At 37.1% G+C, this 5440-nt stretch overlaps 1 pseudogene; it reads left to right on the top strand.

Moving 5' to 3' along the window:
• Nucleotides 1–4380: 4380 nt before the first annotated feature.
• The window catches only part of LOC102876655, a 4335-nt pseudogene continuing 3275 nt past the window's right edge, over nucleotides 4381–5440 (top strand).

Here is a 5440-nt window from a genome sequence, read left to right as displayed (position 1 = left end):
AAGGTGGCATATGGTCAAACAACTTTAGGTACAACACATGCCATCAACACAGTAACACTGCTTTCTTAGCTCAAAATAGATTAGTAAACAGACAAAACAGCAAGCCAAATGCAAAATAACTATATGAGAATATTACAAAAACTACAAATTGATCCCCCCAAAATCACCTTTTTTGTAAAAAAAAGTATCATAACCCCTATTCAAGTTTCTGTTCAAATAGTAACCTAATCAGAATTTCCAGGTAATATTTTAGAAAAACATCTGAGATCTGATTTCTTTATAAAGGAGCTCTTGTGGTGTCATGTGTAATATGTCAAGCTGCTCACTGAAACGTGGCGAGTTTGAATCACTTGATACTTCTTGAGAGAAATATGGATACTCTCTTCTTGTCAATTGTTGTTGTTAGGTGACGTCAGATAGGATTAATAGTGACTCTATGAACAACAGATCCTGCACCATCCACATCATTTCTGACACAGTTGGCACCATTGCTGTAGTCACTGTGTCAGTCCATCTGGCTGTAAGTATTTACAGCCCTGGAAACTTGATGGAGGGTTGCTATGTGTTAGAACCAACTCATCAGCAATGAATTGGTGAAAGTCCTTTACAGCAACTCTGAGGACACAATAGATTGAATACTGGTATGCCAACTGAAAGTTGATGGTTGTTGTTGTGATGTGCCCTCAAGTTTCCTGTCACTCACAGCAACCTCACGTACAAACAGCTCTGAAGTCTGCTTTATCCTGAACCAACCTCTTTGATACACTCATCCCTATTACCCCAGACATAGAGTCATTTCATCTCATCCAGGGTCTTCCTTTCTTGAGTTGTCCCTTCACCCTCACAAACATGATGTCCCTCTCCAAGAACTGGTCCCTCTTTACAAAATGCCCAAAGTATTCAGACAGAGCTTCAGAATCCTTGCCTCCAAGGAGCAGCCTGGTTTCATCCTCTCAAGGGCTGACCTGTTTGTTCTCCTAGCAGTTTATGGTATATTCATTACTCTTCTCCAGTACTACAGCTAAAAGGTATCAATTCTCCTTCTATCATCCATAGTCATTGTCCAGATTTCTGATGCATAGCAAGTACTCGCTAAGACCATGTCCTGGGTCAGACACATCTCTGTCTCTAGACTGACATCATTGCTTTTCAGCACTCTGGAGAGGTCCCTTACAGCAGATTTTCCCAATGCAATTTGCTTTTATTTCCTGGATGCTGGTACCAAGAGTGCTGATTGTGGAGCCAAGCAAACTGAATCAGACTTACCTTTGTCTTCAAGCTGACATAACTGTTTTTTAGTGTTTTGGCGAGGTCCTTGACAGTGGACTTATCCAAAGCAATATGTCTCCTGATCTCCTTATTGATAGTACCCAAAGTATTGACTGTAGATACGAATAAGATGAAATAATTAACATTTTAAATCCTTTCTCCATATACCATCATGTTGTCCAGTGGTAAGCATCTTTGTTTTCTTATTGTTAATATGTAATCCATATTGAAGGTTCTATGTAGTCTTTGATCCTCTGTAGCAAAGGTGTCAGGTCCTTCTCCTTTTCAGTGAGCAAAATAATGTCTGCATAATACAGGTTATTTATTAGTCTTCCTCTGATTCTTGGCCACATTCTTCTTCCTTTAAAAGAGTTTAAACATTTTAGAAAAAAAGAAAAATGGACATGTGATGTGGCTAACAAGGGAGCCTCAATTGATGGCAATGAGTTCGAGTTTTTTTGAATGAAGTAATAGATTTTTGGGGTTTTTTTTGTGATATAGCAAAACATGAGTCTGTTAAAAGAGCCTCAAAGCTAACCTTCCAATGAATCTTTAGAAGCTGTAAATTGTGTGGGAATAAATTGACCATCTTTCTAGATATAAGCAATTAATATATGGGTTGTCAACACAATTAGTTACCCATCAGAAAGCTAAAAAAAAAAGTAAAACCAATTTTAAAAAGGAGAGGGTGATATTTCCCATATCTCCTTGCTAAATTCCAAACTGCTCCTTCTTACTTGTCTTAATAGTGTGATTTGACAAAGGGGGTGGGAACCTTATATTATGATTAAGTATCCTTAAAAGAAAACTAAGAATCTGGCATTACTATTTTAAAAGTGAGAAAATCATTGTTACATACAACTCATGACTAATTTTGTTTATGAATCATTTGATAATATAAACTACCTAAAGAAAATGCTTCAAATTTAGTATAAGCAATGCAGTCCTTCCAGTATTGAATTGATTTTTTCCACTAGAATCCCATGTTGCTTATTGTTCACAACTTAATTATCCATTGCTCTATAACTAATAAAAGCTAACTCAATTAAGGAAGTTTAAATTTGTTCCAAATCGGCTTGCAACATTTGCAGAAAAGAGTATAGGAAAGAATAAAACCAAGGCTAATAGAGCAAATATCATCCTGTAAGTATAACTTCTAGTCAATTTAAAAGTGTGATGGAGCAGGTAAACTAAAGGGAATTTATGCAGGGAACTCTAAGGTAGAGTGTTAAGAAGGTGTTCTGAGAATCCAAAGGCACATAGTCTAATTCTACCAGTTTTCCAGTGGTAGAAAGGTGTGCAGTCTCCTCCCATGTGATTTACTTCCTGTGAAAATCTGCTGGAGGGGCAATTATGTATCAATTCTGACCCAATGGCCTACAACAACAGCAACATTGTAATCATAGGCAACTAGTTAATGACCTATTCTTATAAACAGAATAGATTAACTTTTTAGTTTATGTTAACAGCTACATGTTCAAAGAAAAACCTTACTGGTTATATTTTTGGCAGTGTCATCTTCCCAGAAATTTTGCCACAAACCTTAATTATATCTTACTCAAAAAAACACGGGTGAGATAGATTTGAGTCATTGAACATTAATCATCGAAAACCAGATGAGTTGTGGGATGATATCAAGGATATCATCCATGAACAAAGAAAAAGGTCATTACAAAAAAAAGGGGGGGGGGAAATAAAATCGAAATAGATGTCAGAAGAGACTCTAAAGATTGCACTGAGCATCAAGAAGCCAAAACTAAATGAAAACATGTCAAAGTGAAAGGACTGAGCAGACGATTTCAAAGGGCAGCTCAGGAGGACAAAGCAAAGTATTATAATGGACTGTTCAGAGAGCTGAAATTGGAAAATAAAAAGGGAAGAACTAGCTCTGCATTTCTCAAGCTGAAAGAACTGAAAAACAAATTTAAGCCTCATGTCACAATATTGAAAGATGCTATGGGCAATATATTGATTGACTCAGAAAGTATCAAAAGAAAACAGAATAAAAAAGAGTCGCTGTACCAGAAAGAATTGATTGACACTAAAAAACTTCACGAAATACCATATGAGTAGGAGTAAATGGTAATGAAGGAGGAAGTAGAAGCTACATTGAAGGATGGCCTCAGGAATCAATGGGACACCAAATGACTTGTTTCAATTAACAGATGCAGCCTTGGATGCACTCACCAATTTAGAACAGGAACATAGAAGGACAGCTGTCTGGTCAATGGATTGAAAGAGATCCATATTTATCCCCATGCCCAAGAAAGGTGATCAAACTGAATGTGGAAATCATCGAACAATATCATTGATGTCACATGCAAGCAAAATTCTGTTGAAGATCATTTAAAAATGGCTGGACCAGTATAGATGAGGAACTGACAGAAGTTCAAGCAGGATTTGAAGAGGCCATGGCACCAGGCATATCATTGCTGATGTCATATGGGTCTTATCTGAAAATAAGAGATACCAGAGAAAAGTCTATTGGTGATTTATTGACTATGCAAAGGCATTTGACTATGTGGATTATGACAAGTGGTAGCTGACATTGAGAAGAATGGGAATCCCAGAGCACTTGATTATGCTCATGCAGAACCCATACCTGGACCAGAGGCTGTTGTACAGAGCAGGGTAGCACTGCATAGTTTGGAACTGGAAAGAGGCTACACCAGATGTAGTCTATCTCCACACTCATTCAATCTGTATGCTGAACAAATAATCTGAGAAGCGGGACTCTATGAAGAGGAGTATGGCATCAGAATTGGAAGGCAATTCATTAATAACCTGCATTACGTAGATGACACAACAACCTTGTTTGCTGAAAGTGAAGAGGGCTTGAAGCACTTGTTGGAGAAGATAAGGAATGAAGCCTTTAGTATGGAAGTGATTGAAACAAAGATTCTTACCACAGGATCAATAGCCAATGTCATGATGGATGGAGAGGAGACTGAAACTGTCAACAACTTCATCTGCTTGAATCCACAAATAACATCCTTGGTACCAGCAGTCAGGAAATAAGGAGACACATTGCACTGGGAAAAAAATCTGCAGTTAATTAATTTACAAATTATTGAGGAGTAGTGATGTCAGTTTGAATACTAAACTAAACTAACCATGAAGACAAATAAAGTTGGTACCCAGAATTCCTTTGTAAACATCCCCAAAGCAAGTGTACCAGACATTGAAACAGCAATAAGAAAGATGGAAAATGGAGTATACCGCTCATTTTCTGATGATGATGATGGTGAGGAGGAGGAGGAGAAGGAGGATAACAGTGCCTCTTTATCTGAAGAATCAGAAGATGAAAACTTCTGTACAACAGGTTACACCAGAAAGAATTCACACAAGAAAAGAGAACTATCACAGAGGGAGCTGTACCTGCCTAGTGTCATTGTACTTTTCGATTTTAAAAACAGCAATAATAAGGATCAAGAGGCCAAAGAAAAGAAGAAAGGAAAGCAAAGCAAGAAAGATGATAAAAATGAAAATAAAAAGGGTTCAGTGAAGAAAAAGAAGAAAGAGAAAGAGAAGAAAAATAAAGAAGACAACAAAGGAAAAGACAAGAAAGGAGAGGTGAAGAGAGAAGTCATGGTTATTGATTCCTCCAGAAACATTTATTACAACTGGCTGCTCGGAATCACATTTCCTCTTACATACAACTGAACTATGATTATTGCAAAAGCATGTTCTCGTGAGCTTCAGTCTGACTATCTAGAGTATTGGCTCATTATTGATTATGTCTGAGACATAGTTTCCCTTCTCAATATGTTCATACAAACAAAGACAGATTACCTGGAGCAAGGGCTGACTGCTGGTGAAAGATGAGATGAAACTCCCGCGAAAAAATATAAATCTGATTTGCAATTTTAATTTGATGTTTTATCAATGGTACAAACTGATCTGCTGTACTTTAAGCTGGATAGAACTAACTATCCCGAAATTATGTCCACAGATTGCTAAGAATCTCTTGCATGTTTGAGCTCTTCCAGAGAACAGAAACAAAAATGTCTACTCTTATGTTTTTTGTCGTCATCATTATTCACTGGAATGCATGTGTATATTAAGCTATTTCCAAAGCTATTGTATTTGGGAAAGACTCATGGGTCTATCCTGATAATAATGATCCTGAATTTGGTCCTTTGGCAAGAAAATACATTGTTGTTGTTGTTAT

Source organism: Elephantulus edwardii, unplaced genomic scaffold (genome assembly GCF_000299155.1).
Source record: "Elephantulus edwardii isolate Elephantulus edwardi_28Jun2011 unplaced genomic scaffold, EleEdw1.0 scaffold00008, whole genome shotgun sequence".
NCBI classification, from domain to species: Eukaryota; Metazoa; Chordata; class Mammalia; order Macroscelidea; family Macroscelididae; genus Elephantulus; species Elephantulus edwardii.
Note: the sequence above shows the minus strand (reverse complement) of the source record. Positions and strands in the feature narration are given on the sequence as shown.